The 11,992-nt window shown below is 40.5% G+C and overlaps 1 long non-coding RNA gene across 1 annotated transcript; it reads right to left on the bottom strand.

Annotated features, from left to right (window-relative positions):
- Nucleotides 1–753: 753 nt before the first annotated feature.
- Nucleotides 754–7,548, bottom strand: LOC123364994. The gene is made up of 4 exons (XR_006577392.1): nt 7,221–7,548; nt 6,179–6,258; nt 5,849–6,026; nt 754–1,359 (listed from the first exon to the last, which is right to left on the bottom strand). It is a non-coding gene; the product is annotated as an uncharacterized LOC123364994 (long non-coding RNA).
- Between the last annotated feature and the right edge of the window lie 4,444 nt (nt 7,549–11,992).

Here is an 11,992-nt window from a genome sequence, read left to right on the forward strand (position 1 = left end):
CAGCTCTCATTCCACCTATGTGCAAATGGGCTGACAAGAAATATTCCACCCAGCGGCTCAGAGTATTTTTTTCTCACACCCTTCATCCAACTCTTTGGTGGTTGAGGCCACTAACAAAAGAAACAGACATCGGTTCTGTTCAACACTATCAGGGAAAGAGCTAAAGAGACTGGACTTTTGGGTTGCAAGACCTACTCCTCTGAATCTTTGCAATCCAGAGTAGCTAATTATCAAGTCCTGATGGTGAAGTAGAATTTTACAAACTATTCTAAGTTCTCAGCCTGAACACCTGCATCAGGCTCAGAGAGAACAATTTCAGACCCTCATTTTCAGAAGTCCAAATAGTTGCTAAGACATCTCTCCGGGTCTTGCTTGATGCCACTGACACAGCTACATTTCCATGGCTACAATAGTAGTCATGCACTAAGCTTTCTTGCTGCAGTCTTCCAGCCTTCCCCAAGGAACTTCCTTTTCAGGGGCAGAGGTCCACCCCTCCCATGTGCTGGAGTGCTGGGGCATCTAGAGCACAGGCACAGACCCACAGACACTGCTGACAAAAATCTATGGTCAGGAGTGCACAGATGTGCACACATCCCTCACATGGAGCAACCTAGGAAGACACATCTCAAAGAACTCCAGCTACTGTACAAGGTAAGTAAACCTCTCCTTCTCTGTTGTTTCCACCACCTCCCTTTCCTGCTGTTGGCAAGTGGATTCCATCTGTGGAGTGGAAAGACCTTGTGAGTTAAGTATCCCTTCTGGAAACATTTAAATTTGAAAGCTAAATTTTATTTCCTTATTTCATGTGCTGAGCTGAGTACAGTCTAAGTGAAGTAAATGAGAGGGGTGATATAGAAATGGGATACAGAATCTTTCACATCATCAAGGCCACATTCTTCAAATCCAGTTTGATAATGACACCAGGTTATAACCATCTGCTTAGTGACCTGTTACATGACATAAATTTGTGTTAACCATCAAGTTTCTAAGGGGACAGATGTTTACAACACAGAAGTCATCCTACAATTGACACCCTTTTTGGTAGTCTCAGGCCTAGTCCATATAGCTGTGATGCTGAAGGGTGAGAAAAATCCACGCTTTTGAGTGCTGCAGCTATGCCGACCTAACTTCTGGTGTAGATGCGACTAGGACGACAGAAGAATGCTTCTGTCCATCTAGCTACTGTTGCTCAGGGAGGTGGTGTTCCTACGGCGGTGTTCTTCCATTGTGGTAGGCTCATCTACAGTACAGCGTTACGTCATCATAGGCTATGGTGCTGTAACTTTGCTCCTATTAGTTCTGTTCTGTGGGCACCGTCTCAGCAAAAGAGGTGAAGGACTGGCTGTTCTGTGGATAAATCTGAGATCAGGGATATCAGTTAAGAACCATGAAGCAGCATGTGCCCCATTTTCATGGGACAATGAAGAATATGTTTGATAATTTTTTGTTGTTGCATAATGATAGAAAGACCTGCTCCATGTGGGACTATTCTACTACTGCACATATCCAAATGGCATAAATTAAAATGTGTAAAGTCTGTGTGTGTATTATAGATGTGTATATATATATATATATATATATATATATGTAGAGAAAGAGGGATGCAATTGATTACAATTTGCTGAAGGGGGCTCAACTTTGAAAAGTTTGAGGGGAAACGGATTGTTCTTAACATTTGAAAACGAATTGCTAGTAGGTTAAGCTAATTATCGAGAACAAAACACAAAAAGTGGGGAAGGCTGCAAGGTAAAGAGCACCCATTTTAGTTACTCTTGCCAAAACCACCAACTATTCATAGAACCATAGAATATCAGGGTTGGAAAAGACCTCACGAGGTCATTTAGTCCAACCCCCTGCTCAAAGCAGGACCAATCCCCAACTAATCATTCCAGCCAGGGATGTACATCATGGCAAAACAACATTTAGTGATACTAACATGTGCAACTTCCATTTGGTGCCTTATTTTTCTCTCAACTGCAGTTTCCTTTATTGATCTGCACATAGTTTCTGCATCCCGGATTAACATAAAACCTGTGAGGAACAGCATGAGACCACCACAGAAAAGACATTCTAAAACAAATATCAAGTCATTTATCCTATTATTCTCGAGAAGTGGGAAATTATCTTAACTACTATTGTTCTGCTAATTATTCCACCAGGATTAGCAGACAATAGCTATTAATTGGCTTTTTTTGTTGCACAAATCCCATTTTCCAGTGTTTTACTGTTTGATGCATTAGTCTTAGCTTCTTCTCACTCAGATACAACTCTTTCCCCTTCTCCAGCCCAATAAAAGCAAATCTCACAAGTGCCAGTAAATAAAAGGACAAGCTATTCAATTCTTAAAATATTCAATCCATTCTCTCTCCCCTTTTTACCTTCCCCAGGGGTGGCTCTAGGTATTTTGCCGCCCCAAGCATGGCAGGCAGGCTGCCTTCGACGGCTTGCCTGTGGGAGGTCCCCTGTCCCACGGATTCGGCGGCAGCCTGCAGGAGGTCCGCCAAAGCCACAGGACCAGTGGATACTCCGCAGGCATGCTGCCGAAGGCAACCTGCCTGCTGCCCTCATGGCGACTGGCAGAGCGTCCCCTGCGGCTTGCCGCTCTAAGCATGCACTTGGCGTGCTGGTGCCTGAAGCCGCCCCTGACCTTCCCAATCAGATCCAAGATTGATAATCTCAGAACCCAACAGAACATTAAATAAGTATAAACAAGAGATCAAATGAAGAATCTCTCACCTTCCTATCAGAGCTTGAGAGACCCTCCATTCCCCCCAACACACACTTATAACCCCTTAATCTTGCAAGCATGATACCCCACACAGCAGTTACATTTCTCCCGTGAAGACATAGGTAGACATCCTTGTCAATGATTCTTTATTTTACCTACAGAAGTTACTCTTACATAATTTAAGACACTCTCTGTCTGGTCCTCATAACACTCTTGTTATCTTTTACCATGAGCATAAAAATTAAACCCATCCACTTCCATCAACTTGCACAGCCCCTTCACCTTCATGTTGTGTAGTTCATTTTCTGTACCTATTCTTTTTCCTACATTAGTCTAATACTTCTGTAGTCAGACACTGAACAAAACAATGGGGATTATGATTTAAGGAACTATCCTGCTTTGGGAATGGACTAGATCTGAACTACCTCTTTTCCATCTCTAATTTCTAATGTTATGAAAGTTATAATGCAAACATCTGACAGTCCTGAATTGAATAAATTCAAGATAATTCAAGGCCCAGAAGTTGTTTGCAGCCATTATTGATATTTGAATTTTTCTGGAACAGTTCTGAAAATACTTCATTACAGGGAAGCTGGAATAAACTTTAGCCACCACTTCTTGTAACTCCACCAGAGAGGTCCTTTGGGGCCATCTGCCTGTCCCAAGTCAGGGTAAAGGAGGAGGGTTGGGCGTGGGGCTAGCAACTCCACCCCGTAAAAAATCAACTTGCTACAGAAATGCCAACAATAGAGATAACAGAGACTTTTAGCCTGGAAAAAGAAGGGTCTTCAACTCGAAGACGCATGACGCTGGGTGGTGAAAGCCGCGAGGAAGCCACTAAGCCGATTACCCTTCTTGCAAACAGGAGGATTACCATCGGCACATGGAACGTGAGGACCATGTACGAGTCAGGAAAGATGGTGCAGGTTGCAGCAGAGATGAGGATCAACAACCTGACCCTACTAGGCATTAGCGAGACAAGATGGACGCAAGCGGAAAAGAGGCCGTCCAAGAAACACCTGGCGACGTGACCTTCAGGCTGATAGCAAAAAAATGGGCTATACTTGGAACCAGCTAGAGCGAATGGCCCAGGATAAAGGACTCTGGAGATCTGTGGTTGGCGGCCCATACCCCGATTGGGGTGACGGGCATGAATGAATGAATGACCACTTCTTGTGATGCTGCTACCGATCATTGAATTTTGCAATGTTTAATTGAGTGTGTTTTGATGCAAGAGAGGCATGATCCAAATATAACTGCAGAACCCAATAGGATATTATATACCTATAAAATAATGTTGCCAGGTTACACATTTTAGAAAATCACTCTAATCTACAATATTAATGTCCTCTTGTCTTAAAGTCACTTTGGTTCCTCTACTCTCTACCTGTGGCACATAATACAGTAGTCTAGTCTATAATATTTTAGTCTAATTTCAGTTTTTGGGTTCAGTGTGTGGGTGCTGGACAGTGTGAGTGGCTTGTTAGTGGAGGACAGAGTAAATGATCTGATGGCCCCTTCTGGCCTTGAACTCTATGATTCATTCTCAGAAATCTAGACATTTTATGTAAGTTACTTTAATGCTATAAACACCCCCAGTGTCATTAGAATGCTGTCTTGCTAAATCTAATCCAAAAGCTAGTGCTGCAGTATTACAGCTTTGGGTAGAACAAAAACTACAGTTAAAGTTGCATGATATGTAGAATAAGAACTGCTTTCTTTTTTTCTAAAATCTTATTAAAGTTAATAATATTCCATTAAATAATGGAGTTCTTCAATAATCACTAATTTAAAACACATGATTGTGTTTTATACCATACCTTTGTGGTACAAAAAATATTCACATACAATTTAACTGAAAGTACAGTTCTGGATGGCAATATGGCCATATTTGTGGCTTGTAAAGAGAAACAAGATTGTATTAATTTTTTAACCATCTAATTTTCTAATTACCAAGCACCGCATAATATGTTGTTATTGATCTAATCTGGAAATGATCTGAGATTTTTTTTCCATTGTGCCCCACATTGCAAAGGAAAAGGACTTGATTCAATTTTGTCATATATTTAGGTTCTGACATGGAAGCCAAACAGACTAGACCTATCAGGGGTTCATGCTGGATCTTCTCCATTGTAAAAGCTAGACTTTTTCAAATTAAAATGATTAAGATCTTAATAAGGATGGAATATTCTATATCAGTCAGAAATTATGTGACATTATTAATGGAAATGTTTTGCCAAGATAATGGCCAGTGCTGCTTATCTGCCATAGCAATTAAAAAGCACTAATAAAATAATATTGAGAAAAATTAGTATTTAACATTATTGAGCTCGTCATGAAAAAAACTAATTTTTACAGCATTAACTACAACATGTTAAGGAAGTCATTTTTGAAAGCTAATGCCATGATAAATTTTAATAGCATGGGTAATGCACACTTCAACCTCACATTAATTATACATTTAAGACTCCATGGAAAATACCCACAAACAGGGTAAATACAAGATGCATAAAATTTAACCTGAGCCAAATTAAAATGGTGCCGATTTCAACAACAGCATTTGTGTTTGATATAGTTATTCTTGTCTAGCATCTGTACATATTTAATTACTGTCACACTTCCTTACCTCTTCTACTTCCCTAGAGAGGTCCATGAATCTAGCTAATCTTCTTGCAGGGTTTACTGGCTCTGCTGAATACTAAATACAGATCTAACTGATGTTCCCCCCACAATCTTAATTAGTGGTGGCGGGGTGGGGGGAGGTCTCTATTTCTCAAGCCATAGAGTCTTAAGTGAAGAAATCTGTGAAGCTTGAAAGCTTGTCTCTTCCACCAACAGAAGTTAGCCCAATCAGAGATATTACCTCACTCACTGAAGAAATAAGCATGCAGTTTTCTCCCTCCATACAGGCTGTTACCACTCCTTTTGCTTTCAGAGTGATGTCTCATTGCTTTAGAATTAGCATATAATCTTACACTTTCCAAATTAGTTTATGCATGGAGCTTTCCATAAGCAAATATGAAGAAATTTTGCTGCTAACAGAAGAAAGTTTTTATAGAAGGACTTCTTTGCCTACTGATATCTGACTAAAGGAATGGCTGTAGTTCTAATTTCGCCTACCTGGCTCACAGTGGCAGGGAGAAAAATGGTGTATTAGGATCCCAAAGGGGAGGGTAAAAAAGGGATCTACAATCTCAATACCATAAAGAATAAGAAGCTGGTATTCAAGAAGACAGAGTTTTCATTCATCCTCTTCGTAGGTAGGAAAGCTATGATTGGAAATGCCTTACATTTTCATCTAGAAAAATTATAGGAAACGTGAAAGGTGTTAGAAAATACAGAACTAGAATAGGAGATAACCTATGATAACACTTTATCCAAGAGTCCTCTGTTGAAATGGGAATAGCTGAGTTTCCCTAAGAATGCTTGCAAAGTGTGTTAAATACTTACAGAAGTGTCACAATTAGAGTTGAGCAAATAGTCGATTTTTCAGTTCATGGTCCAAACAGAAACATTCAGAAAAAAAAAATCTGGATGGATTTGAATGGAAACAAAAAACCCAAAAATTTATTTAGAATACGCCAAAATGTTTTTGGTTGACTCACAATGATTAATTTTTTTTAAAGTTTTTCAATTTGTTTTCAGTTGATCAAAACATTGTGGTTGATTTGGAACAACTGTTTTTTCATGCTTTCAAGTCAGTTTGGTTGTTTTCTGGTGTTTTTCACCTTTTTTTCTAGTTTTAAAAATTGGCCAAATTTGAAAACAAATTATTTGTCAAATTTGGAAGTAGTTTCACAGCCTCCCCAAAATGCATTTTTTGTCAAAATTTCTATTTGCCAAAAAATTTTCAGTTGTAGTCATAGTTAGAGATGGTTGAAAAATTTTCAGCTAAATGAAAATTTGTCAAAATATCATGTTCCACTGAAGTGTTTGGAATGGTCACCCTATGGTCAGCTCTAGCTACAATGTGTGCCATAAGTACACAGGCTACATCCATGCTGCACACCTCTTGCAGCGGCATATACTGTATGTATACTTACACTCTCCATACTGCAGTGGGTAACTACATGTGCTCAGTGAAAGGCTCTGGCAGGGGTGAGGCACAGAGGAAAGGCTCAGCAGTGGGGAGCTGCCAGAGTCTTTCCCCACTGCCTCCTCCCTGCTGCTGGAGCCTTGCCCTCTCAAAGGGAGCTACTGAAGCCTTTCCTTGTCCCAGGGAAAGGCTCCTGCATCAGGCCAGCAATGGGGAGCTGCCAGAGCTTTTCCCTGCTGCAAGAAACGATGCCTGCAATAGGGAGCAGCTGGAGCCTTGGGCTCCCTGTTTTGCAGGACTTTTCCCCTGCAATGAGGAAACGTTCCAGCAGCTCCCTATGATGAGGAAAAGCTCAGGCAGAGGGACACTATGCTGCTAAAAACAGCAGTACAGACAGGGCGGCACTGCTTGGGTAAGTAGAGAGCCATGTGACTATATACATGGATACATACTCACAGGCTTCAGGAGTGTCTTTACTCTAGTCTGTTTAGTAGTGCCTCCCCATCTACACGGCTGTTCAGACCTGTGCTAGGGGTAAGTGTAGTGTATGTACGCTACACACCACTGAACGGATCTTCAATGTAGAGAGTTCAGCTTTTAATTTTTTTGTGCTTTTTTTTTAAAGCTACTATGTAGCTCTCTATTTCTACTGCACTAACAGCTCTGGTATCAAAGTGCCATGAGACTAGAAACCACTACATGATCGTAAAAAATGAACTTCTGAAGTTAAAATACTGTTGTGCCAAAACTGAAGCCATTGTTAGCCAAGATCTCCATTTCCAGAAATACAGAGTATTTCCATTAGCAATGGTTTGGATGATCTCTTGCATAATAAAATCAAAGTCCCTAGCAACTCATTGTCATGTCACAAACAGGATTATGATTTCAGATCAGAACACTTGCAGCAACGAAATTCTTTCAGGCAGGAAGAGTACTAACTCATACCATTTATAATGGCAACTTGTGATGTTTCCACCTGTTTTATAGGACACAGAGCCCATGAGGTTATCTCATAAAGCAACACTTTATTTTTTATTTTCTACCAGTTAGGAGCAAATTCATACTAGTGACTTAAAGGCTCCATATTCAATTACCTGTCTCCTGAATCACCTAATTTAAGAGAATTTACAACATGTGTAAAATTCACCTAAAAACCCGAGTTCAGCAAAGAGTGGCTGATACATTTTCATTGTTATTACTCCATAGTTAATTTTTCACTACTGCATATGTGGAAGGCAAGTCAAATCCACATGTGCACCATAAGATGAACGAATGAGGCTAAATCACCACTAGACAACCCTCAAAATACTTACTGCCACCTGGCGCAAATCTCTGCAAAACTGACTTACGGTACTTTACTCAAAGTTCCTTATGTTCCTTTCCTCAGCTCCATGAAATCTCTTTGCTAGTATTACCTACACATATACACACAGTCTGCATCTAAAAAAAACGGGGTCTTTGCATGTGTTCATGCTTCAAACCAGCCTCTCTCTTTTTGTGTGTTTACATTGGGGTTGTATTTCACATGCTAAGAATGGTATTCTGCCATAGCCAAACATAAGAGTACAATACTTACTATTGACTCCCCTCTGTCATTATTCCATTGAACAATAGCTGATAGAGCCACTAAGACTTCCATCAAATGCAGAATTTTAGCCTCAGTTCTCATGTGTCAAAACATGTTTGTGATAAATAAGTAATAGCAGTAACAGAACTAATGTGATACTGAATATGCGGAAGCTGGCAGTGCTCTTTGATAGGATCAAACCCAGCTATATTTAAATGTTGCAGCCTTCATAAGCTTTGATTTCAAGTTGTGTCATAACACGGGAGCAATTTTTATTTTCCTAACTCAGTAAGATCATTAACCATTCTGAGAGGCTGTGCACACACAAATCCCTGTGCTCCATCTTGAAAACCAGGGGTGGATAACGAGCAGTTTGAAGTATGTACGCTAGATGCTCCATTGCTACCCTGCTCACAGTATTGCTGTACTCTGCAGGTAATCAAGGCCTCCTATGCAATGCAAACACTGACAGAACAGGGGCTGCTTTATGGCTAACTTTGGTGCTCAGATTTAAGTGTGGGACATCCACTGAAGCTGTGTATGTTCTTTCAGTTTAGTTCAGTAGATTGCCTGACTCAGATTGTAAATCCAGAGGTGCAGGAATTGTCTTTTACTATGTGTTTGTACAGTGTTGAGCACAATGGAGTCCAAATCCCAACTGGGGCCTCTGGGACTGAATACAATAATGTTAAGTACTGTGCAGTAAGTACTTATGTCTCACTCACTCACTCACAAACACAAACAAACAAACCCCCCACAACTACCCAAGATCCGATAAGGAATATTACATCTCCAAAAAATCTGTTTTTTTTCCGGATACTGCATATCTTCATAAGAACATAACATAAGAACAATAGAATGGCCATACTGGGTCAAGACCAATGGTCCATCTAACCCACTATCCTGTCTTTGGACAGTGGCCAGTGCTAGGTGCCCCAGAGGGAATGAACAGAACAGGTAATCATCAAGTGATCTATGCCCTGTCGCCCATTCTTGGCCTTTACATCTTGCATTCCCCTACTTGATAATAATTCCACTTCCTCAAATTAGCATTAATGCCTATGCCCAAATGTCAGTTAAGCTAAGGCTCAAGATTTTCCTCCAGAACTAGCTAGGCATTTAAGTCACCAGATAAGAAACATTTCTTGATTTAATAAACTCTAGTGAACATGGATTGCACTAGTGGCATCACTTTTAGCTCTTCTCAGTAAGAGGAAGGGGTAGTTTCATGGGAAGAGGGTTGTGGTAGTAAATTAAAGGGAGAAAAAATATAGACATAAGGAGAGGAGAAGAATCATTGGGAACACCTCTTGGAAAAATTAGTTCCAAACAAAAGATGCTTTCTAGAGACTAATGAATTTGTTGTATATGCTCATAATGGTTTCCATTCACATGGAACAGGTCCAGCTGCTTTCAGCATCCACAAATGAGAAGCAGAAGGAAGTAGGAAAGAAAACAACAGTATTTTGTTATGTCCAACAGTTACAAATACTGGATAGCACATAAATTATGTTAAGCACAATTAAACACAGCATTAACAGCAATAGTTTGTAACGCAATAAAACAAGACAGTTATGATGAATGAGAAAGGGCCTGAAACGCATCGTATTGACAAACTAAAGCGATACATTGCCAAATTACATGTTTATAGAAACATGAACCAGAGGTCAAATAACTTGTTTCCTGCTAGCAGTGCATATGTTCATTTAAACTCCAGTGGAAGGAGAATGGAAGGAACACTAGTGTAGTCAGGACTCACATGGCCACTGGGTTTATTTTATTTATCAATTATTTAATTAAACCATCATGTTGTTTAGGAGACCTGCTCTGAGCAAGGGAGATGAGATGGTGCCAAAAAAACAAATATAATCTACTCTAGCACTCATGACTGGAGTTTCACCAGTATTAGTGTAACAGAAGGGAATATCCCCCAAAACTTAAGTTCACTCCAAAATGTCTTCACTACATTTCTAAGACTTGGGTGCTTGTTCTCATTTTCAGCGGATTCTGGTCTGCTGCTGCACCAATTCTGTAGCCTCAATCGAAGTCTTGAGAAACCCCACTTAGCAATTTCCTTCAGCCCAAACAAACTGCTGCCTTTCACCTACTTTGGACAACATAATTTTTCAACTGAGGTTAGGGTTCATCACACTGGAAGATGTGGTAGAAAATGGTTGTTTCACAGATGCTAACCTTCTACATGAGAAATTGATGGAACCACCACAGGGATGCGGGAAGGGCATAGCAGGTCATCCTGGTTCACGCTGAGTGATTCTGGGAACTAAAACTGCACCCCGCATAAACTTTGGGAATCATCCTGATTTTACCGAAGCAATTCCCATATTCTGCATGGAAGCAATTTCAGTCTGGAAAAACAATGATACAGTGAGTTGTGATGATGTTTTAACATAACATCACAACGTGTTAAAACAACATAATCATATTGTATCATGATGTTATGCTTGTTCTTTTTGCAAGATTACAACACGTTTCTATTTCATGAGAGAAACTGACAGTGTCTTTCAGGACAAAACCTTCAACATGGGAACATGAGAGGCAACTCATGCTCAGGGAGCAGGATGTGGGGTCTAAGGGTATGTGTACACTACCATTAGACACCAATGGCTGGCCTATGCCAGCTGACTAGGGTTCGCGGAGCTCAGGCTGCAGGGATATTTAACTGTACTGTAGACTTCTGGGCTCAGGCTCAGGCTGGAGCGCAGAGTCTAGGACCCAGTGAGGTGGAGGGTCCCAGGGCTCAGATGCAGCCCAAGCCTGGAAGTCCACACCACAATTAAACAGCCCTGCAGCAAGCCCTGCCAGCCCAAGTCAGCTGGCATGGGGCAGCTTATACAGGTTTTTAATTGAATTGTAGACATACCCTAAGTGATTAGAAGAAACAGTACAGTATCTCAGACTGGGTGTAATTATTCATCTTAGTGGAAAGTTATGTATGTGCATGAATCGGTTAATGATTGCTCCTATGAATGCTTCTTAGGAGGAGGCCTTCTACTTCCATTATTGCATTAGGCCTCCACTGCGCCGGAATCATCATCTTGACACATAGAGGAACTACCTAGGCTTTCTTTGCAGTACTGTTTCATACCCCATCAGCTAAAATACTAATTGTCATATTAGTGGCCCATAACAACATGTCTCCTAACTCCCCAAAAATGTACCTGCGCTACAAACTGCCATTTTCCATTGACCTTGGAAGCAAGTTTAGAATTTGGTTTCCAGCTCCTAATGCAGAGGATCCATTTGAATAAGCCTTTACAATAAGTAGATCATGGTTAGGAAACAGTTTGATATTTTCATGAGGAGCTATAGTTTGATCCTAGTGGAATAATGAGTATCACAATTACTTCATTAAAAATGCAGTTTGGGGGCATGCCCCTAGGTTCACAGCAGAATTCTAGTTTATTTTAAACTAGTCAGTATTTATTTTGTCTCTTCCCATCTTCTCTCCTAAAAATAAACCACAGTAGCTGAGGAGAGAGACTAAGTCACATGAATACACTCCCTTCTTTAATGTTAATGGAGACAAATGCCAGGCTCAGATGCCAATAACAATTTTGTATTCTGTCTTGGCTCTAGTAACTTCTGTGAGCTGATAGCAAAATGTAAAAGATAAAAGGTGCACTCATGACTCTCCTACACC

This window comes from Mauremys mutica, chromosome 2 (assembly GCF_020497125.1).
Source record: "Mauremys mutica isolate MM-2020 ecotype Southern chromosome 2, ASM2049712v1, whole genome shotgun sequence".
In the NCBI taxonomy this organism is placed as follows: domain Eukaryota; kingdom Metazoa; phylum Chordata; order Testudines; family Geoemydidae; genus Mauremys; species Mauremys mutica.